This window comes from Staurois parvus, unplaced genomic scaffold, assembly GCF_062004578.1.
Source record: "Staurois parvus isolate SC_StPar_1 unplaced genomic scaffold, SC_StPar_1.0 ptg000151l, whole genome shotgun sequence".
In the NCBI taxonomy this organism is placed as follows: Eukaryota; Metazoa; Chordata; class Amphibia; order Anura; family Ranidae; genus Staurois; species Staurois parvus.
This window is the reverse complement of record NW_028317947.1, coordinates 23,203,000-23,227,643: the sequence shown is the minus strand read 5'-3', so window position 1 is coordinate 23,227,643 and position 24,644 is coordinate 23,203,000. Positions and strand designations below refer to the sequence as shown.

Genomic DNA, 24,644 nt, shown 5'->3' with positions numbered 1-24,644 from the left:
CGCCGTCACTCAAAAAAAATGGCCTGGTCAGGAAGGGGTGTAAATCCTCTGGCAGGCAAGTGGTTAAACCCCTATTTTTTGTAAAGCAAAGTTCACCTTTAGTGACAGATTATACCTGTATTCAGGATGTAAAATGTAACAGGCTACTAAAGCAGCAGCCCCCTCCCCCTGCTGATCTCCCATTGTGACAGCGGGGGATCCTCTCCATCCACATGGCTGCATCATTCATTCACAGAGTTCTGTGAATAAATGACCTACAAGTCCCATGTTCTGCTGTGGCAAATGGCTTGTAGTTTAAGTTTTCAATGAGATGTGAAGGAGCTAGTAGTTCATCGATTCTTCCTGCTCTTTAGTAACAGTCTGCCTGAGGTCCAGGCAGACAGGTATACTGACAATCTGCAGGATCCTGACATTGTACCGGCTGACCCACGCTACAATGCACCACAGACTACTAATAAAAAAAAAAAAAAAAACAATAAAATGTAAATTTTTTACCTCTATAAAAAGTTATTTATTTATACAAAAGTCAACTTGTCCTTCAGGCACTTTCAGCAGCTGATTTAATCACCCCACTGAATATGCAGCTTCATTTTAATCCTTGCCTATGTTCCAGTTTAGGCTGATGCCATGATCACTGCTCCAGGTTTCCTGTTTCAAGGTGGCTCCTTTCTCACGCAGCATCCTATGGAGTCACACTTGTACGCAGGGATTAGAGTTGTGTCTGCCTACCAGGGCTGCTGTTAGAGATCACAGGGTCCCGTCCAGCCTGCATGGCCGGGCTCCCCTTAAAAATATCAAAATGATATTTTCACTAAAATCATTATTAGTAGACATACACATAATGTACAAAATTCCTGGTAAAGCTAAAAAATAAAACTATACCGAGTTAATAAAGTTCAGTGTGACCTGTACAGTATAAATCAGTGTTTTGTTTTTTTATATGTGGTTACTGCGGTGTGCAGGCAGCCTATGTTACACTATGGGGTTACAGCAGCCTTATGAACACAGCCACAGTTCCTAATTTGACAGATGTATGGAAGCAGGTGTATGGCCTCCAAAAACACAGGACTGTCTACTGTTAACTCTTTGCTATAAAGACTGGAAGTTCAGGGAAGCAGCACAGAGAGAGCAGGAGCCAACAGCATTGAAAGTTGTAAACTGCAAGTTCTGGGGTAATAACTTTACCAAATAGTTTACTGGGTAATGTTTATTTTATAGTGCTCAGTGTATTAGGGTCCATTCACACCAGATGCGGTGGGGCAGTTATTCCAGCACAGTCCTACCGCATGACAAAGCAAAATGCCTGGTCTCCTGTGTGCCTGATGCCTGGTGGGCGGGAACAGTGCACTGAAAGAGAAGAGAGCATGCACAACTTTTTCAGAATGCCCGCCGCAGTCCCGCTATAAGTCACCGATCGCCGCCATTACTAGTTAAAAAAAAAATATATATATATCTCAGTATGTATACCGCCTGGTGGGTGGGAACAGTGCATTGAAAGAGAATAGCGCATGCACAACTTTTCTTTCAGTGCAGTGCGAAGCACCACACAGCAGCCAATTAAACTTAATGAAATGTCTGTGTGACTTTTCAATAAAGTTAATTTGGAACGGTGCAATACAGAGCGTTGATTCCCCGCCGGACCGCACACCAGCCGCTGTGTTATAAAGTGGTTGCTGGGTGCGCAGAAATCAGGGATATATATGCGATTTTGCATTTCCGGGTAAGGGGTGCACGCATGTGCCCTACCCGCACTGCCATTCGCAGCCTCAGCTGTCAATCAGCAGGTCCCGGAGGGTGATTACTCGCTGGTGCCCGGTGATTGCCGAGAATCTCCGACAGGAGGGGGGGGTGGGTAAACAAAACCATTCTCTCCTGTCAGCTCCTGCTCACTGCTTTGCACAGCCATGCAAAGCATTGTGCTTACAGTGAAACACAAACACAGCCCAGTATGTAAAATGGCACACAGTTGACCCTTTGATCCTCCCACATGTTAACCCCTTCCTGCCCAGTGCCATTAGTACAGTGTCAGTGCTTTTTATTAGCTCTGATCACTATATTGGTGTCACTGAGAATGTCAGTGACACCAAGTCAGTTCCCCCATTTCAGATCGCCCGCTGCAGTCCCACTATAAGTCACTGATCGCCGCCATTACTAGTTATAAAAAAATAAAATTATAAAATATCCCAGTATATACACCGCCATTTGTAAATGCTATAACTTTCATGTATACCAATTAATTTACACGTATTGGGATTTACTTTAGCAAAGACATGGAGCAGAATATATTTTGGCCTAAATTTATGACGAAATTTGATTTTTTAATTTTTTTTATTGGACATGTTTAATAGAAAAAAGTAAAAAAAAAAGAAGTTTTTTTTCCCCTCAAAATTGCTGGTCTTTTTTTTTTTTCATTAGCACAAAAAAAAAAAAAAACCTCACAGGCGATAAGATATCACTGAAAGAAAGCTCTATTTGTGGGAAAAAAAGGCTGTAAATGTCATTTGGGTGCATGACTGCGCAACTGTCAAAGTAACGCAGCGCCATATCGCAAAAAATGGCCTGGTCAGGAAGGGGGGGGGGGGAATCCTCTGAGGGTTCAATACTACTTTAGGCTCAGTTCACACCTATGCAGTCTGCGTTTGATCCATTTCTGCAGTGCGTTTTTGCACGTGGTTTTTTTTTTTTTTAACTTGTTGCTGGGCAGATTAAAGCGCAGAATGCATCACATGCCTTTCTGCAGCATCTCCATTGAAGTCTATAGAACCAAAAACGCAACATTTTGCATTTAAAAAAAGTCCCTGACCCTTTCCAAAAAAACGCTGTGGGAACCTGTCCCATAGGAAATCGTGTTAGATGGATTGCTGTGCGTTTCTGCAAAACGCTTAGGTGTGAACCTAGACTTAAGTCATACTATATGAATGGGAACATAGAAAACAAAGTAGGTGGCCGCAAAAGTGGAAGTCACCTTTCAGCCAAGCTGTGCACATAGATGAGGGGGTTCGCTGATTGGGTGATCAGAGTCATGCTCACACAGGTTCTCCCCCCCCGTATCTCAGGCACTCTTTGTTCTGTACAACGCTGCAGACCATGTTGACACGATAAATGAACTGACAGTCAATGCCGCTTGGTGACCAGCAGAGGGCGCCCGCACACCCGTCGTGACTGCACCACCAGCCTCCTCCCGCGCACAACACAAACAACCCGGGGGGGCGGGGTGACGTCACGGAGGGTGAGAGCCGAGCATGCTGGGAGGTGTAGTCCCGACACACAAGAGCACAATGACCGCCGCCGATCGCCCGGAGAGGAGAACCCACCGGACACCGAGGAGGACTGACTACATGTGTTCAGCGTGATGGACCGGAGTAGAGGAAATCCACCAATCACAGAGCGTCACAGGGAGAGGACATTACACTTCACTTCTGTGAAATCCTCCAAGAATGGCCGATGCAGCACAAGACACACGTGGTGATGACAGGCGGCCAATCATCGCTACAAATGTATCCATTCCCCCAGCTGACCAATCACAGGGCGAGGAACCGCACACACCTGGATCACATTCATCATCATCATACCTGATCCCACAGGGAGGAATCCTTCACCTCTAGAGCCACCCATAGATTACATATCCATCGTATTCTAGATCTATATATAGTAGCTCCCTCCATTTCTGTTCATCTGATTCTATATCTACCTATTGTACCTATAATACACTATATTGCCAAAAGTATTGTCCCCGCCCTCCAAATCATGTGACACAGGTGTTCCAATCACCTCCATGTCCACAGGTGTATACAATCAAGCCCCTAGGCATGCAGACTGCTTCTACAAACATTTGTGAAAGAATGGGTCGCTCTCAGGAGCTCAGTGACTCCAAGCGTGGTCCCGTGATAGGTTGTCACCTGTGCAATAAGTCCATCCGTGACATTTCCTGGCTACTAAATATTCCACGGTCAGCTGTTAGTGGGATTATAACAAAGTGGAAGCAACTGGGAACAACAGCAACTCAGCCACCAAGTGGTAGGCCACGTCACATGACAGAGCGGGGTCAGCGCATGCTGAAGTGCACAGAAGTCACCAACTGTCTGCAGAGTCAATAGCTAAAGACCTCCAAACTTCATGTGGCCTTCAGATTAGCACAACAACAGTGTGTAGAGAGCTTCATGGAATGGGTTTCCATGGCCGAGCAGCTGCATCCAAGCCTTACACCACCAAGTGCTATGCAAAGCGTCAGATGCCGTGGTGTAAAGCACGCCGCCACTGGACTCTAGAGCAGTGGAGATGTGTTCTCTGTAGTGAACAATCATGCTTCCCTGTCTGGCAATCCGATGGACATGTCTGGGTTTGGCGGTTGCCAGGAGATCGGGACTTGCCTGACTGCATTGTGCCAAGTGTAATGTTTGGTGGAGGGGGGATTATGGTGTGGGGTTGTTTTTCAGGGGTTGGGCTTGGCCCCCTAGTTCCAGTGAAGGGAACTCTTAAGGCGTCAGCATACCAAGACATTTTGGACAATTTCATGCTCCCAACTTTGTGGGAAGAGTTTGGGGATGGCCCCTTCCTGTTCCAACATGACTGCGCACCAGTGCACAAAGCAAGGTCCATAAAGACATGGAGGAGCCAGTTTGGGTGGAGGAACTTGACTGGCTGGACAGAGTCCTGACCTCAACCCCATAGAACACCTTTGTGATGAATTAGAGTAGAGACTGCAGGCCAGGCCTCCTCCCCCGACATCAGTGCCTGACCTCACAAATGTGCTTCTGGAAGAATGGTCCAACCTTCCCATAGACACCCTCCTAAACCTTGTGGACGGCCTTCCCAGAAGAGATGAAGCTGTTATAGCTGCAAAGGGCGGGGCCAACTCAATATTGAGCCCTACGGACTAAGACTGGGATGCCATTAAGGTTCATGTGCGTGGAAAGGCAGGCCAGCCAATACTTTTGGCAATATAGTGTACATTTCTATAGATCTATGTCTATCACTCTTTTCAGGCTAAGTTCATACTGGTGTCTAAATCACCACCCCTCTGAAAAGCCAGCCATGTTCAGATCACTTTTCAGAGGCATCTCACAGGCAGCAAGGAAACAATGTGACACCTTCCTTGCCAATACCCAGTAATTGCTAAGACACTGCATGTGTTGCACATGGTTGCAAGAACGCTTGAAGCATCATACTGGTGTGATTTCAGGTGCAAATTGAAATCACACCCCATGAATGTGTCTTAACCCCTTCACGCCGGCCGCACGCAAATGTGCAGCCTCCCAGCGTCTGGGCCTAGACGCTGAGCGGCCACACATTTGCGTTCATGTAACAAACATATGTGCTGAGAGAGCGCGCCCTGCGTGCTCCCAGCACACGTGCGATACTCACGGAAAGGTCCCGGTCCGCTCTTTTGATCGAGACATTTCCCGATCCTGTGACCGGCCGTGACGTCACATCGGCTACATGACACTAAGCCCCGCCCACCTCCCGCCACAGGAACTCCTCTTCACGCCGGGACGATCCGGCATGAAGGGGTTAACGTGCAATTTGCTGCAGCGTGATTTTTAAAGTAGTTCTCACGTGACTTTTTCAGCATGTTTTGTTGCGATTTCCCATACATAGAATATAATGGAAATCGCACTGCACATTGCCAGAAATCGTTGAAAATCTTCACAAGTAGCAATCGAGTCTTCAGAAATCGCACAGAAATGGCAGCGGTGTGACCAGGGACTAATTGTTGCTGTGGGCAAGAAGCAAAGCATTACAACATGTGTTCACCTCAGTTCATGGCCTTTGCATATCAGGCTACTTTCATCCTACTCCGTTGCAAAAAACGCAGTAAAAATGCATGTGCATTTTTGCCACATTTTTGCTGTGTTTTTCACCCGATCTGTGAGGCTCTGTTCACACCAATGTGTTTTTTGTAGAAACGCACTACAGTCCATCTAACATGGTGTCCTATGGAACACGTTCACATCCATGCTTTTTTGAGCTGCTGCGTTTTTGGAGTGGGTCAGGGACTTTTTTTGAAAGCAAAAAAAAAAGCAGCGTTTTTTTGCTACAACAGAGTTCAATGGAGAATCCAAAGCGCATCAAGAATGCAACCACAGGTTTTTCCACTTTTTCAATGATTTCAATGTGGAGATGTGTTTTTGGCGTGGTTTTGTTACTGCACCAAAAACGCAGTGAGCAGGACCAGTGTGAAGAGTTCCATAGAATTTAAAGGCCATGCATTTTTCTTTCGCTGTTTTAAACGCAAACAGGGAAGAAAAATGGATCAGTGTGAAAGCAGGGGTTGCATGGAGGTGCTAAAAAACGCAGATCAACTGTGCATTTTTAACACCCCCGCCCCTCCCCCAACAGCAAAGGACCTGTACTCGCATAGTTTGGTGACTGGTGTTTTTCCACAGCGGAAGAACACCAGTCACCACTACGGCACACAGAAAACAATCGTTTTCTATGGGCCCCGTTCACACTGCAACACAGCCCAGAGGGTATGGAGCAGTGAGCTGTGAAAAAATGCAGACATGCTGGCACCATGTGTCCCTGCACAGTGCTGCAAGATACCGTGCTTCTGTGCAGTGATACAAATGAAGTTTCACTTTGTGAGCGTCATATATTATTATACAGTATTTATAAAGCGCCAATGGTTTGCTCAGTGCTGTACATTACAAAGGAGGACAGAACATGTGACAGAACAATACCAATACAATGCAAAACATGAAAGAAAAAAAAAAAAAAAAGAAGAAAGAAAGTGTGATGTGCCAAAACACACCACACCAGTCCCTCTCTGCAGCCAAAGCTGACAGCTGCCCCACACTTAGGCTAGGTTCACACCTATGCGGGTTGCGTTTGACCCGTTTCAGCATTGTGTTTTGTTTTTGCAGGGGGGGGGGGGGGGCGAGGAGGGTTTTCTTTTTTTTTTTTTTTTAATTTTTCTTGTTGCTAGGCAGATTTAAAACTCAAAACGCATCAAAATGCACTACATGCTTTTCTGCAGTGTTTTCATTGAAGTCTATAGAACCAAAAACGCAACTTTTTGTGTTTTTAAAAAAAAAAAAAAAATCTGTGTCCCTTTCCAAAAAACGCAGTGAAGAGATGTGAACCTGTCCCACAGAAAATCATGTTAAATGGACTGTACTGCGTTTCTGCAAAATGCTGTGGAAAAACCTGAGGTTAATGTACACACGTCCACAGGCCAGTCCACACTTGAGACACACTGGCCGCTCTTTCCGGTGCAGCCCCAATACATAGACAAGACAAAATGACTTTACTTTAGCTCAGCAGATTACGGAGTGAGCCACCCAATCATAATGCTGCAGCAGTGAATAGAACTGTATTGACATATCACTCATGACATTTCAATAAAGTTCTGTAAAAGTAAACAGTGCGATGCACCAGGATCAGTGCATGGGCACTCTGGTCCCACAGTACAGACAGCAGCCATGCATTCAGTGCCTCTGACTGGTGTCTATAGCTTTTCAATAAACCTTTTATCATGCAGGATTTCTATAGCACCAACAGTTTGTGCTTTACAATATAAAGGGGGAGGGGCAGTACAATGCCAACAGTTTGTGCTTTACAATATAAAAGGGGGGGAAGGGGGGCAGTACAATTACAACACAGTCCATTGCAGAAGGAACAGCAAGGCCTTGCTCATGGAGCTTACAATCAATTCCATATTTACAGCGGATGGAAAACAGATTGTAAACATTACAAAAACTCTCTTATTTCCACTAGTAAGATAACGGCGAGACTCTTCATGAGCCAAACATCAGCTGACACACAGCGGGCTGACAACATCATCACCGCTTTGTAAGACAGTGGGTGAGCGTTGTCACCCTGGAAAAGGACGTGCCAGGGCTGGCAGTCTACATTTTTCTTCAAATATAAATACTAAAACTACACAGTTTTAAAGTTTACAAGGTTCACATGCAGCAACATAAAAAAAAATAAAAAAATAGTTTTTGGGGTTACATGCACTTTAATACTACCTCTCTTTTGAGTTAGGATCGCAACATGTAGACACCTGCACAGGGGATTAGGCTGGCCATACATGGGTCAATTTTGAACGATTTTCGTTCGGAAAATCAGACCCAAGAATACATTTTTTCGATTTTCGCTCTGTTAGTGGGGCATTGGCTGATTTTCATGGTTCCTCACCATTTCGTTTATCGGGCATGCTGGAAAATTCGTGAAAAACGACCGATTTTTTAAATCATTGGTGGAACCATTGGATTACAGAACAAAGTTTTTTATCGCAAAATCATTCGAAATTTGACCCATGTATGGCCTGTTTAGTAGTTAGCACTGAGGTCCTTGGTTTGCAGTACAAGGGTCCTTGGTTTGTTTATTTATTTCAGGTACTTATATAGCGCCGTCAATTTATGCAGTGCTTTACATATATATTGTACATTCACATCAGTCCCTGACCGTCTACAATCTAAAGTCCCTACCGTGTACACAAACAGGAGCCAGTTAACCTACCAGCATGTCTTTGGAGTGTGGGAGCAAACTGAAAACCTAGCAGGCACAGGGAGAACATGCAAACTCCAGGCAGGTGGTGCCGTGGTTGGGATTCAAACCAACGGACCTGGTACTGGCAGGCGGAAGTTCTAACCATTTAGCTTGTATGTTCTCCCAGTACATGTGTGGGCTTCCACCCGCACTGCAGGTTAATTGGCTTCTGTTTAACTCGACCCGAGCATGTGCCTGTATGTATGCAAGATGGGACAGTAGATTGTAAGCTCCTTGAGAGAAAGGCCTGCCGTGAACGTACAAAATGTAAAGCACTGCATAACTTGAAGGTGCAATAAAATAATACATTCTAAACATTTTATCGACAAGCAGAGCCCTCCATACCAGGGGCGGACTGACCATTTGGAAACTCGGGGTCAGTAGGGGGCCCCATGAGATGCCCCTGGTACCTTTTTCATAGGCTTTTTTGAGTTTGGGCAAGGACACAGGGGCCCCATGATCCCCTATTGCCCGGGGGGCCCCATGAGTTGTCAGTCTGCCCCTGCTCCATACCCTCTTGTTTTATATTGAGTTGTATTGTAACTCTGCAGTCTTTTATTTTGTAAAGTGCTGAGCAAACGGTTTATAGAACTCCCAAATAATCATCATCTCTATGAACTTATCCCATCTGCTTTTATTACCGCTCTCTTTCAAGTTGTGATTGCATCCCCCAAAAAAGTCACCTTGTAGCCCCCATAGGACCCACGTACAGATCTTTCAAAGCCAGGGAGACAAATCCATAAATAAAATGCCTGAGCAGAATCCTGGGGTCAGTTTGTAGAGCGTCAGCGATCATTATAATAATAGAATATCACAGAGCCTGCCACTAGAACAACAAGCAGAACGGGCTTTGATCTCCATGCTAATGAGCCCAGCCTGTCCTGGTAATAAGAATTCGAAGGCCCCCTAGGTGTGCGGCTCCTCTGCAGAGGGAAGACACAAAGCATGCACACTGTCAGCCTGCCACCCAAAGCAGGCGGCCACGAGGTCACAGTACAACAGGCACGGTCCTGAGCCTTGCCCTGCTAATCTCCCCTTGTTGTGTTCAATTGTGCTCCCAGCAACACGGCATGGCCGGGCCTGATGTGACAAGCCGAAGAAAGTCTTCAATTGTGCATTCACTTGTTCTACAATTGGGTTACATAAGACTTTTCCCTGGCTTGCTGCTCTCCGTAAACTGCATGTACTGCAGCGTACAAAGCCATGCATGCCTGACTTAAAGGATCAGTCCACCAAGAAAAAGGAGAATTCAGTTTTCCATGCCACAGAGCTGAATCGCTCCACTGTCCCCCTGTGGGAGATTTCTACACCGGGCTGCTCATCCCCTTCTTTTACACTCCAGAGTTTGGAGGATGAAGAGGCGAGAGACTCTCTCCTACTGCAGCAGGAGGAGTGAGACTGAACAGAGTAAACAGCACCAGGTGTGGAGCCCCCATACCAGTGAGCGATTCAGCCCACCAGTTTTGGGGGTGAACAGTCCAAACCAATCTATAAACAAAATAAAACACACACAATGGGGTTGATCCGTATAAGGCATGGCTAAGTGACAGGGCCGAGCCAAGCCATGTCATGCTGCACTACTGTAAACCACAAAAGACTACAAATCCCACACTGCTCCACAGATAAAGTGACATCAATTAATATTTCATCTGTAAAAGTCATAATCTCGGGCAGTTAGGAGAAAAAAAAGGTGGCGGGGAGGGCAAAGGGATTTTAGACTGCAGAGCTTGCACTTTGCAGCAAAACCATAGGTGGGGGGTGGGTGGGGAGGATCCTTTGCATGGCAAGCTGACATGGAGGGAAATTCCAAAACAATAGAGGTGAAGGCAGGCATGCCCATAGAGGAGCATGGAAGGAAGGGCTGGGAAGGACAAAGCATTGTACTCACAGGCAGCCAGAGGGAAGAGTGCAGAGAAGGGAAAAGCTGCAGACCTCAGCACAGGGAGCTCACAGTTCATCGCTGCTGCTACTGCCTCATATTCCAGCTTTGCACTAACCACACACAAGCTGCACTAATGTGAGCTTCTGCAACACTCCCCCCCCCCCCTCCCCTCCCTCCCCCACAGCCCAGGGATCAGACCATGCCAGCCTGCAGGGGAGCACAGCTATGTAGCCCAGCAACTGGCACCCGCAGCACGCCACTCTGCAATGCTGAGGAATCCCTGTAATGTGCAATATCCACCAAACCCACACTCAACAGCCCGAAGGAGAACAAAGGGTGCAAGGAGAAAAAAAAAAACAAAAAGCCAGCTGACTGTGTGACAGACGTTCCACCCTGTGTGCTGCTGAATGGTACTTCCAGCTGCTGCTTGGTATAGAGACACTGGGGCTGCGGTGGCGGCTCGTGGCCAGTAGGGGGCGAAAGAGCGAACACAACGTGTCATATGCCGGATTTCATGGAACATCAGACCTATTATGCAACATGCATACAAGGCGCAGATCCTCCTGACCAGCCGCACAGGGCTAACTGCCGTCTCCTTAGTAACCTTTCTCAACGTCTAGCCACTTCTACGGCCGAGCACATCAGTGCCGGATCAACCTGTGCTACGCACGGGCGCATGTATGAAGGCAATGACCCTGGAATGAATCAAGACAGAAATCTGTCTCCGTGCAACAAATGGCGCAACCTACCACAGATTCATGTAAATGTCAGGAAGGTGTATTTCACTTGCTGCGGAACTGCCGTAGACAGAACTTTTGTCTGCAACACAACTTGCTCCAACATGGAATCGCTTTTCTTTACCTCCGCTTTCCGCACGCGGCGGAAAAAAAAGAAAATGGTTTTCATGAATTTGGTGCAGGACTTTCTAACACGGTTATACCATCTGAAAAGTGTCACCAATGCTTGAATGAATCACCCCCAAAAGTGTTCTGCAAAGTGCAGCTGCCAATTAAAATCTGGGCCCATTTATACTAAAGGGACAAGCTGTGGTGCATTATGGTCCATTTTTACACGCATTAAAGACTCCAAAGACATGCTGGTAGGTTAATTGGCCCTAGTATGTGTATGTATGAATGTCAGTTAGGGACCCTAGACTGTACGCCCCTTGAGGGTTAGGGACTGATGTGAATGTACAATATATGTATGTAAAGTGCTGCGTAAATTGACGGTGCTATACAAGTACCTGAAATAAATAAATAAAAGAAAACTCCACCCTTACTATCATAAATAAACATTTTAAATCCAAACCTGTCTTTGTAGAAAAGTAAAAAAAAGTAGAACAAAACCCCCCCCCCCCCCCCCAAAAAAAAACATACTAGTCCATGAGTCCAGCGTTGCCTTGCTTGTAGGGAAAGTTCTCCCAACACTGTTCCTCTCCGGCACCGCCATCTTGATCTGGCACATGCTGCAGAGACCCTTTCCAGGTCTTTGGGACCTATCATATCCCCGCAGTGTGTCTGCACATGGGCACAGGGAATGGGAACAGGCCTTGCCACTTAAGTGGCAGAGACCTGGCGCTGTTTATGCGCATGCGCGAGATCCCCCGAGTTGCCGTCTGGGATGAATGACCTAGAAATCCCAGGAAGCAGTTCACAGGACCGTGTGCCTGCACAGAAGCACTGCCATGGATCCCTGAGTGACCTGCGGCATTTCTGAACATACGCAGGGCCTACGTACATCCTCACCTATACCAGAATTACAGACCTGAACTTCAGGGAAAAACAAATTTACCATAAAAAAAAATATATATTTTTTTTTTTTTGCAATTGTGTTACAGGGAGGAGGATGAGCTAGAAGAAAGGAACATTAAAATGATAATAAATGTTCAGATTTTTATTTTTTTTAATAACAAACATGTTATACTTACCTGCTCTGTGTAATGGTTTTGCACAGAGCAGCCCTGATCCTCCTCTTCTGGGGTCCTTCGTCAGCATTCCTGGCCCCTCCCCCCTGCCGAGTACCCTAGCGAAAGCGACTTCTCTGGGGGCACTCATGCGTGCTCGCTCCCTAGCCGCCTCTCTCTCTACAGAAGACACACAGAGCGTGGCTCAGCGCCGCCCCGTCCTCACTGGCTGTGACTGACAGCAGCAAGAGCCAATGGCTCCCACTGCTGTGTCTCAGCCAATGAGGAGGGAGAGACCCAGGAGAGCCGCCGTTTCCATGTACACCGCTGGATCGAGATCGAGCTCAGGTATTGGCTGGGTAGTTTCACATTGAAGGTTTATCACATTCATGTACAAAATGAAGGTAAAAAACCTTCAGCCTTTAGAACCATAAAAAAAAAAAAAGGGGTGAAGTTCCGCTTTAATGTAGGTTGTATTACAACAGCCTATTCATTATAAATTGGCTGCCAAAGTACCACAACAAAAACGCATGTCCCTTTTTGAAAATGCAGTACACCACAAAGCACAATATGCCTACTGTGGTGCGTTGTACTCTATAGTAGAGTGCATTGGGGTGCCATTCACAATGAACTGCACCACGCGTAGATCAGGTGTGTTGGCATGCGTTGCGGCAAAGTGTTAAGCATGCATTGCCGCAACGCACATGTGAATGGGCCCTTAAAGTGTTACTAAACCTAGGACCCTGCCTTCACTATATCCGGTCTCCCACAGTACACAGAACGTGAAAAATGCAATTATTTTAGTAAATATAATCTGCTAAATACCTTTTCTCATCAGCAGTTAGAGCAGTCTTGTGACTTCTATTGATTGTACGATTACTGTACACACTGAAGGAAAATCGGACGTTGTGTTCATATATGATAAACATTTTCTAGCTTGCACCTTTGTTTTTTTTTCATCCAAACAGTCGGAATTGGCTGTCAAAAGCACTATACTAATAAACAGATAACGGACTGATCATTCCTCGTATGGAAATTTTCGTATTATTTTCTTATTGTGTGTATGAGCCTTTAGTCAGCGAAACCTCACCTACACACTGTACTAAGCAGATATAACAGCAATTCAGATCCCACATCCATACTAGCTGTGTATTGTGGGCACCAATGTCACTCTGGTTGAAGACTCCGCCGATATCAGTCTTCCGTGAACTGCCACTGGGTTTCTATGTCATGTGTCCAAATACTGGAGCACAGCACAATCTGCTTAATATTCCTGATAGGTATATTGACTTCCATAACATTACTCCCCAACTTATTGACTGCCAAGAAAAGGTTGAGACCAGGAACTGGAAACGATTTTTTGATAGGTAAATTAAGTCATCACTTAGGCCCAATGGCTTGATTTGGCAACTGGACACAAAACAAGGGACCCCTTGGGAAAAGGGGTCACCCAGATTAAGAGTCTATGTGTAGTCAGTCTAATAAGAGTGCCAAACGAATGTCCAGGAGTCCAATATTGTATCAGTTTATGGTTGGAATGTATAAAACAGCCAATGCATTTCAAGGCCAGGAAATTCCCCTTCATTAGGGCTCAAAAAATAAAAAAGGATTTAATGTACTAATTTTTTTTTAGCAGACTAATTTGCATTCAGATGTAAGATAAATAATTCAGGGCGCCTTGCTAAAACATGTGCAGTATATTCAATAAAAGTGAACATCAGTGTTCAAGTTTTCACATTAAAGGATCTGGCCAAAATTACCAATAGCACCCAATCAGATTTAAAAAAAAAAAAAAAGACAGAAAGTGTTACTAAAATATAAAAAAATAAAAAGCATGGATCTCTATCTGAACTCTAATGGAATAAGGTCCCTTTCACATGGGTGTTCTGTTTTTTTTCATCAGTTTGCATCCATTTTTCATCCGTTTCTTTTTTTTTTAAAACTGAAGAAAAATAGGGTTTTCTTACGTTCAAAAAAAAAAAAAAAAAAAAAAAAAACGGATGTTAACGGATGTGGACTTTAACGGATGATCATCTATTTACATCAGCTAGTCCATAGAAATACATGGGTGTCCGTTTTTCAACAGACGGATGAAAAACGGACATACAGAACGCTTGTGTGAAAGGGGCCTAAGAGTTGTATAAAGATCAGAGGTCTGTCCACAATCAACAGTTACACTTTGATGAGAATAAAGAGCTCACAGTTCAACACTGTGTGACCTATTATTGGTCCTGAACCACTTGCCCTCCAGAGGATTTACCCCCCTCCAGATCAGGCCTTTTTCTGCGATAAGCCGCTGCGTTATATTAACTGACAATTGCGTGGTCATGCAACACTGTACATAAATTAAATGTATGTCCTTTTTTTCCTACAAATAGAGCTTTCTTTTGGTGGTATTTGATCACCTCTGCGGTTTTTATTTTTTTGTGCTATAAATATCAGTTTTGAAAAAAAAATAACAATAGTTTTGACTTATTTGCTATAAAACATATCCAGTAAAATTTAAAAAAAAAAAATCAAATTTCTTCATAAATTTAGGCCAAAATGTATTCTGCGGCATGTCTTTGCTAAAAAAAAAAATCCCAATACATGTAAATGAATTGGTTTACATGAAACTTATAACGTCTAAAAATGGCGGCATATATGCTGGATTTTTTTTTCAACTTATAGTGGGACTGCAGTGGGCATTCTGACACTGAGGGGGGGGACTGATTAACTGCCACTGACATCCCCAGTGATACTAATACAGTGATCAGTGCTAATAAAAAGCACTGACACTGTACTAATGGCACTGGGCAGGAAGGGGTTAACATCTGGGGCGATCAAAGGGTTAACTATGCTGTTTTACTGTGTGTGCTTTACTAGGGAAACATACTGCTGTGTATTTCTCTGCTGTGCAGAACAGAGACCTGGCAGCGCGGGTAGGGTGGTGCGCGAGCTCCCTCTACCCGGAAATGCTAAATACGTATATACGAGATTTTGCACAGCCCTGCCGCCCTGTAGCAGTATTTCTGCTACAGGGCATTCGGGAAGCGGTCAATCAGAAAAGCTGCATCACTAACAGGGAAACCCAGAGCTGCAACTGCCTGGGCTTGTGGCAATTTACTGTAAGTGCATGCCAAGCTAAAGACTTTTTTAGTTTTAGATTGCGGGAAAGATTAAACTGTCTGCCTGGTTTCTGCTATCTGGGGTTTCGTTAAGAGAAATTTACACTGCTATCCTGCTGACAACACTTTACCAGACAGGAAGTGAGGGAAAATCTGCAACAGGAACACTGACATCAATAAAAATCTGACAGGGGTTCTAGCCCTGCCCTACTTTATGTAAGAAAAGCATTTTTATTTCTGTCTGTGATGCTGCTAGAGCGTTCCCCTCACTGCCTGTCTGGTAAAAGATTGTCAACAGGATAGAAAGTGAGGGGAAAACTCTAGCATCATGTAACCGCCGTTATTCGCTGTCACATGATCAGAAAAGGTCCCGATCACAAGGAGGATCGGGACCTTTCCATGAGTCACGGACATATGTGCTGGGAGCTCACAGGGCACGCGCTCTCAGCACGTATATGTATTTTCAAATGGTACGCAAATATGCGGCCGCTCGGCGTCAAGGCCCAGACTTTTGTGCGCTCGGCTTTTAGGGTTAAATTTGATTTTATGACATCAGCAGCTGAGTTTAGGAACAAACTAAACACTATACTTTTCAGATAAAACATCCCATTCCTAGTTTATCTAATAAAACATTTTTAGCAAACAGTAAAGTCAAGTAGATTTCAACAACACAAAATCATAGAACCGCCCATTCCAAGGGATAAAATACAAACCACCCTCTTCCAACATGGGTACCTGGATCCAGAAGACCCCGAAGCAATAAGATGATGCGCCCAATCCAGGGCAGTCATGGCAGCCGTAAAACAAATTAGCTGTAGAAAGAGGCAGGAATTCATCCTGGCCAAACTCCAGCTGTGGATAAATCAGAAAACCCCATTTTATTGTGCTGCAAGAAACAAATAGAGTAGTCATTTTATACACCTAAAAAACAAACTCTACAAATACATTTCCATTACTTGTCATCTCTTACCACCCAAAATACAGAGGCTCTACATAAATATATAGTGTTCTATATTCCTTTTGCAACTATGCAAATCGTCTATAGCTGGCCATCTTATTGAATAATCTGCATCATATTACCATCTGTTCTATTGAGCATGATTGTTGGAATATAAATTGAATGGACGGTTTTATAAAACCACTGCATTGCATAGAACAATCCAGGATATGGTATAGCTTAAAAAAATGGGAGTCAGACGGTGGATTATTGGCTGAACAGTGACTCTATGAGATGCAAGCACTGTTTGGGTGTTTGGGCTATTCAATACAATAGGCAACACTGATGATTCCCTCTTCGATTGATCATTCTCTTGTTCAGCCTGTGGACTAAGGCCGGCCATACATGGGTTGAAAGTCGACCGATTTTTTTTGTCCGAAAATTGGACCTATGAATACTCGGCCGATTTTCGCTCTGTTAGATTTTCGTGGTTCCTCCCCTTTTCGGTGATCAGGCATGTTGGAAAATTCGTGAAAAACGACCGATTTTCAACTCAATGATTGTCAAATCGTGCGATCATTTTTCCGAAAAGAATATGCGCATGAGCCTGTAAGAAACAGAAGTTTTGCCTGTTATATGGGGCGAACTTTATGACTTGGTCGGCCGATTTTCGAAATCATTGATGGCACCATTGGATTACTGAGTGAACGACGTTTTTGATTTTCAGACACAAAATCGTTTGGAATTCGAACCATGTATGGCCTGCATAAAACTGAACCAGGAAAATAAAAATCATGGCATGTATGTATGATTTGTAAAGCGAAAGTCCCTCTGTTTGTAGACAGCTGTTTTATTCCAAACCACAATTTTTTCTGGGTAGCAGAAGTGTTACTGTTTTAACTGAAATATGCAAAACTTCAGAAATATGTGAATAAACTCTCGTGTCATTTTCTGTGCAATTGAATAGATGACTTATGAACATTTCCGAACACTGAAATTAAGACCTGGGTCCCTTTTAGGAGCAGGAATGGATGGCGGAAGAGGCTGACCGGGACCCTGGGTAAAAGGAGAGGTTGCTCCTTTTTCCCTTTCTCTTCCTTTTCCCTTTCTCTCGATTCCTTCCTTATACTCTTCTATACCATGTCTCCGGTCTCAGGGACCATTCATTGCTTTCATACTTAACATTCTGTTTATCCAAAAATTACATTTCGTGGTTGTTGGTTAAAGTGGAAGTTTTCCCAAAAGAGAACATTACGCTTGTTTGCATCCTCCCCCTTGCACTGTCACATTTGGCACTTTTTTTGTGGGGGAATTGGGTACCTGGTTTTGACAGGTACCCGCTCCCACTTCTGGGTCAGATTGCCGTGGAGAGGAAGTTTGGCTACCTCCCCCTTCACCGACACACACAGATCCCAGAAGACTGCGGGAGCATGCAAAAAGCTAGTGCAGCTCACGTATGCGCAGTAGGGGACAGGCTGTACTTTCAATTTCCCTTACCTAAGATGCCGGCGCCTGCATCTGAAGCCATTTGAAGAATCGGTTCAGATGAGAACATCGCTGGATCCCTGGACAGGTGTTTGTAGCTGGTGACTTAATTTTTTGGGGAGAGACTGGAGCCTCTTTAATTTGGGTCAGGTCTCTAGTTCCTTGACAGCACGTATAAGGACCTGTCACTACCTTACCCAGGTTGCTTGTGCAACAGGCAATGACACAAGGGTCTGGAGTTCTGCCCCTGAGTAATATGTTCCTACTGCAAATACTGCATCACATATACGGTTCCTTTTTAATGGTCCACCTATGTGTTTTATCCAAATACTGAACCGAACAAATGTTTGTAAATATTTTTTTTTGTGCTTTAAAGAGAAGTATGACCAAAGCTTTCACAGTCATACTTCTCTTGTGGGTCACAGTTATACACTTTCTTGTGCTCTCCTGTGACCCAGAATCAGCCAAAAGCCCGCTGTCTGTGGACAACAATATTGTCAGGATCCACCCAGATGTTGGATCAGAGGCTGGCTCAGCAGCCGTTCCTGCCTCTTCTGCAGCCCGGTGCTCCAGTGAGTGCTGGAGGGGCAGAGCAGAGAGCTGGTGACTGACAGTCCTTTAATAATAACATAGCAAGCTATAATAGCTGCAGGTGTACTATAGGAGTGTCAAGTGATTGTATCCAGCTGTTAAAAAAAGGATATATTAATTAACAAGTAGAGCAGAAAAAATACAGGCGCTTTATAAGATATTTAAACACCTTTAACAACTAGCCTACCGGGCACTTTCCCCCCCCCCTTCCTGCCCAGGCCAATATTCAGCTTTCAGCGCCGTCACACTTTGAATGACAATTGTGCGGTCATGCAACATTGTACCCACATTACATTTTTAGCTTTTTTTCACACAAATAGAGCTTTCTTTAGGTGGTATTTAATCGCCACTGGGGATTTTATTATTTGCACTATAAATAAAAAGACGTTTTCTTTGTTTCAATTGTACAATTTTGCAAACAGGTAATTTTTCTCCTTCAATGATGTGCATTGATGAGTTGCACTGATAGGCAGCACTGATGAGGTGGCACTGATGAGGCATCACTGGTGGGCATTGATGAGGATGCACTGATATGCAGCAATGATGGGCACTGATAGCCGGCACTGCTGGGCGATACTGATAATCAGGGCACTGATTAGTAGTGCAAATCTCTCCTGACCCCTATGACAGCGTGAGGAAAGTGCAGCCGATAAACAGCAAAAGTAGTTACATTGTGATCTGCTGTGTCATTGGACACAGCTGATCACATGGTAAAAGGCCGCTGTGATTGGCCATTTACCTTATCACGTGATCAGCTGAGTTCGTAGGACACAGCAGTCACTGACAGCGCCGGGTGCGCGTCGCAGGGGGGGGGGATTTGGGGGACGTCCTCCCAGAACTAGACGACAGTGCTGTAGCCATCTTTCGGCTTTCGGTTATAGCGTGGTTGGGAGGCGGTTAATAATAACCAATACAATTATAAAGTCTCCATAGTGTAAAATATCCTCAAAATAAATCTTCCTCACACAATAAAGGCTTCCAGCATCTGGGGAACATGACCTACGTTTTAGTCATACACCTGAGCGCTGGGTTACATACATTTTGCAATTACAAAGTTTTACTTACTCTATTGTCGGCAGCTCCATATTGTGTTTCTCACACTTCTGACTCCAGGACTCTTTATCCAGGCTGATCATACTGAAAGGAAGAGCAGCAAGTTGTTATTCTCTACACATAGACTTGTGAGGAAAAAAAAGGATTAGCTTCCTGTGACTTAGCATACCATCTTGGTCTAAGATCTGGGGGTTGGCAGCGATATCCTGAGTAAAAAGTTGTCTGCGCGATGTACGCGTTTGTGCCAACGTTTACTTCCATACTGTGTACATGGATTCTAACAAACGTCCACATGTAGCCTGTGGTGCTGCGTCTGTTGATTATACACTATTGATGTTTACATCTCCCCCAAATTCATGACCTCAGCCAATTCTGAACTACTGTAGGCTGAGGTCATTACACGCATGTGCACATTAACAAGCGTACAGTGTACAATACGGCCCATACGCACGACTATCATTTTTCTAGAAGCTGCAAACCAAACCAAGATGGAACAGTGTGCATCGGCCCATAGTATACCATACTGCTGTGCTCAGATCTGTACAAAATATGGATCTGCGTGCAGCACGTTTAACACCGGCGTGCGTGCGTCCACAAAGACGCAGGGATTTCAGCTGTGCCTTCAAAGAAGCTGCATCGTGCCATCTAAAACCAGTGGCCATCACATCCTGGCTGCAACAGAAAGGTGCTTACAATTTTCGGCAATGAGAAGTGGAATCCTGCAGCAAACTCTAACTAGCTCTATGTTGTAAAGCAGGGGTGTCAAACTGGCAGCCCTTCAGCTGCTGCAAAACTACAAGTCCCATCATGCCTCTGCCTTTGGGAGTCATGCTTGTAACTGTCAATCTTGAAAAGCCTCATGTGACTTGTACTTTGGCAATAGCTGCAGGGCCGCCAGCTTGACACCCGTGTTCTAAAGTATACTCAAAGACCTCCTAGAGGCCCCCCCCTACATTTTTATTTACATACTTACCCGTTTTCAGAACTGTCACATGACATGAACAACTCTCACTGCAAAGTGCTGTGCTGGCACGATGACATCAGCCCCATTCTCAGCATGACTTTTCTGTGGTGTCCAGGGGGCGGGTCCATGACACCCTGAAGTGCATCATTCAACCCAGAAAAGGCTGCACCTTAGAGCTGGTGAGTATTTTGGGGGCAAGCACCAGAGAGGAGGTGAGTTTATTTAGAATTTGAAACACCTGGGCTACTTCTTTTTTTCTAAAAAAAAACTAAAACTGTCCTTTAACACTGAAACATCCCCTAACACTTCCTCTGCCTCCTATACAGTATATGGTGGCTACAAGTGCCAATAAACATGCCAATGCCTGGCTGTCATGCTGATTGAAGTAGTTCTTCAGTCTAAAAAAAAAAAAAAAATAAACAGTCTGCAGCTGCAAATACTGCAGCTGCTGACTTTTAATGTAAGGACACTTACCTGTCCAGGGATCCAGCACTGCCCACATCTGGGCTAGTTGTTCTTCACCGGTCTTCCAGCATGGTTACAGCTGGCTTGCCATTGCGAATGCCCAAGCTACGCTGCACTCTGTAAATGGTCCTGCAGATTCCTGGGACCTGTGATGTATCCCAGGAGGTTGCGGTGCAGAGAAGGTTTTTTTTTTTTTTGTGTTTTTTTTTTAAGAGGTGAGCTCAGGCATCCACTAACCTGATCTCCAGCTGAAATCTAAATTCACTTTTTTTGTACTGCAGCCTCTTTATGTGAAAGACCCTGCCCGCAGCTCACTGGAGTATAAAAAGAGCAGGCGTTCGGCTGGGGATGAGTTCAGAGGTGAGGTCTGCTGTGTTCGGATCCTAGTCTGAACCCACGTGATTGCGCCTGCCAGGAAGTCGCCATCTGTAGTTGGCCAATCAGCTGCGGCAAGGGCATTCCCTGCTCCTGAGAGCTGCAGGAAATTCCCTGGCTGCAGGGGATTGGTGCAGTACAGGTGATGGCTTCCTGGCGGGCGCGCTCACATGGGTTCATACTAGGATCTAAACACGCCTCTGATCTAGATTCAGTCACTCATTCCCGTGGGCTGAGCAACCAATATATTCCTCAATCCACACTAAACAGCATGGACAGAGGAATGTTGTATCCAGGCAGCCACTGCAACCACGGCTGTCTGAATACCCAAACAGTGGCTGAACGCAACCATTTTTATACCCCTTTATAAATTTTGTCCAGACCCCCAACCCCCGCCCTCCATTTTGAATTACAAGATGGTGTACTTGCGTTTTTTTTTTTTTTTAAATAAATTTTAGTCTCCAAATTTGTAGAAGACATGTTATCAGAATCAGCCGCCTCTTACTAAAAATTAAACCCTCTCCTGGAACGAGCCTCCATTTTGATTTACGAGATGGAGCAATCTCTAAATATATGACAAAATAAATAAGTAAAATAAAATACATTTTAAATTTTATAAAAAAAAAAAAAATTTTAAAAAAAAGGCAGTTGTTTATGGGTTGCAGAGAGTAAAAAAAAAATAATAATAAAAAAAAAAATATATATATATATATATTATTTTTTTATTTTTTTTTTAATAACTTATTTATTTTTGCAAGTCATAAACAGAAACCTTTTTGGTTTTTTTTTTTTTTTTTTTAATTTAAAATCATCGGTTAGAATATGAATATATTATTGAGAGCTTACTGCCATAAAAAGCGCCGCCTGAATTGCATGCGACATATAGACACCTATCATAAATAAATACTTTAAAAAATACCCCCCCTTTTGTACTTTTTTAGTTGCTACAGGCAAGAGCCTCCATTTTTTTTTTTTTTTTAACCATCTGCCAAACCAAAACTTGAACTGGCATCCCCCCGCCACTATTTTTTACGTCTTTATAAATTTAGCCCCAACCCTCGTCCTCATTTTTGAGTTCCAAGATGGCATACTTACCTTTTTTTTTTTTTTAAATAAAGTTTAGTCTCCAGATTTGTAGACAACCCATCATCGGAATCTGTGGCTCTTTTCGCCTCCTCCTAAAATGAAACCCTCCCTTAGAACGAACCTCCATTTAGATTTACAAGATACAGAAACCACCAAATCTATCATTTTATATTTCTATTCATTTTTGCAAGCCATAAATAGAAACTTTTTAAATCATTTTGGTGAGATTATTATTGAGCTCTGGTAGCCGTAGCGCTCTATCAACGCCTGTCACAAATAAATAATATACTTCAAAAACTAAACACCCCGCCTTTTTTAAGTTGCTCAGTTGCTATAGGCAACGGCGCCCAATCTCCCCCCCCTTTTATAAATTTTAGCGTCCCCGCCCTCCATTTTGAATTCAAAGATGGTGTACTTACCTTTTTTTAAATAAAGTTTAGTCTCCGGATTTATAGAAAACCCGTCATTGCAATCTGACGCTCTTTTCGCTTCTTCCGAAAAAATTAATCCCTCCCCTGGAAGGAGCCTCCATTTTGATTTACAAGATGGAGCAATCGCTAAATCTATTCATTTAATTTTTTTTCTATACGTATATATTTCTTTCTTCATTAGTTCCATCCAGAAGTAGGATTTGTATGAGCCCGCCCCCTGGCCCCTTCGCGACCACCTACCCGTCCCATCAGGAACAGCCTCCATTAGGTGTCACTGCACTGGGAAGTTAACCCCTTCCTCCCCTCCAGAGTGTCCCCCAGCCCAGCTGATGATCCAAAGTTCCAGTATGTGGCCTGTCTGTGTCTGGGGGAGAGGGAGGAATGGAGTGCAGCCATTCTCCACCTCCAGCCCTGGCCATGGCCTGGGACCAGCCGTGCCCTGTCCCCCCCTTCCCCCTGCATGCTCCAGGGTGTCCCCCTCCCCAGTGTCCCCGGCCGCTGCCACCTGGTGCATGAGCCCCCCTCCTCCACCCAACCTCAGCACCCCTCAGCCTGCACCTACCTGCACAGCTCAACCAGGGCTGCTGGCGACAGCCTCACCCATCACCCTCCCCGGGAGCCGCCCGATTGGCTCACGCGGCGCAGCCCGCCCGCTGATTGGCCGAGAAGGCGTCAATCAAGGCGCCGCGGGCGTGGCCTAGCGCCAGTTACGGTGTCCCCTGGTTGCAAAAAGGGGGAAGGGTGTTAGTCATGTCATGGTATGAGGGGAGCCCCGCTGACTGTGCCCCACTCAGACACCATGTCAGTGCAACTTGTCTGATGATAATAAATAGACTTCTCCCCCCTCCCTTTCCCCTCTCTACCTGTGCCACCTCACAGACATTTGGGTGACCCCCCTTGCCCAGGGTGCAGTGTACTCTGGGTTCAGGGGTCACCAATGTGAGGAGCAACCATGACTTGCACTGCTGTGTTGTCCTATGAGGAGGGGAGGGGGTGGGGTACACACAGCAGGACAGGCCAAGCACACCAAGTCAGGCCTGTGTTTACATTGTGTTGTCCTGAGTGGCCCTCACAGTCTGGACTTGAACGGTTCCCTCGGCCAATCAGACTGGCGGAACAGAGAGCGCCACGTTAAACCCTCAAGTGCCATACCCCATTACTTAAAGTATACCTGAAAGGGAAGGGTTAAACCCCCCGTCAGCTGTTGTTTTTGTGGAAATTTCACTTCGCTTCCTGTCCCTAAGACCTGACAGGAAGTCAGAGGGAAAGTCCCCTGTCAGGCAGGTGTCCCCAATAGAAGATTTCCTCTTACCCCGTCTTCTAGAATGCTGGATTTCCTTTCTCGGTATAAATAGTGGGCGAATCTCCCCAATGGGGGCACAGACAGCAATAACAGCCTGACTGAGGGTCTAACCCTTCCCCAGTCTATCCAAAATGAAAGCAGAAGGGGAATTTCTGCTCATCTCCCTCTCGCCTTATTATAGATGGGAGCGAGGACTTATTTCTGACAGGTACCCAGTGCAGGTAAGGGGCACCTGTAGATAAAAACAAACTGTGCAACTGGAAAATGATCTTGCTATAGGTGTAGGCCATTTACATACCTCAGGAAGCCCGACTGGAAAACTCCTAAGATGTTGCTAAGGACGTTGCTAAGAGACACCCAGCTGGTAGTGATCACCTCTACCATCACAGGAGTGAGCTTTCAAATGCTGAGCTCAGAGCTACTGCATGAAAGTGATGTGAGGGGGTCTGAATCAGAGAAAGCGCTCACTCCTATGATGGTGGAGGTTAACAGTAGCAGATGGGCCTCTCTTAGCAACATCCTTAGCAACGTCCCAGTCAGGCTTCAGGAGGTCCATGACCTACACCTAT

At 45.0% G+C, this 24,644-nt stretch overlaps 1 protein-coding gene across 2 annotated transcripts in view; it reads right to left on the bottom strand.

The window, feature by feature from the left end:
- KANSL1 (KAT8 regulatory NSL complex subunit 1) overlaps positions 1-23,361 on the bottom strand; it is a 156,170-nt gene extending 132,809 nt beyond the window's left edge. Inside the window, exons 1-3 of one of the 2 annotated variants that reach the window (XM_089674648.1) lie at positions 23,335-23,361; positions 19,464-19,535; positions 16,121-16,237 (exon numbers count right to left, since the gene is read on the bottom strand). The gene's annotated coding sequence lies outside the window, so the exon portion shown is untranslated. Of the gene's footprint in view, positions 1-10,381; positions 10,529-16,120; positions 16,238-19,463; positions 19,536-23,334 lie in introns of those variants that run through there. The other variant, XM_089674647.1, reaches the window with a different exon arrangement.
- Between the last annotated feature and the right edge of the window lie 1,283 nt (positions 23,362-24,644).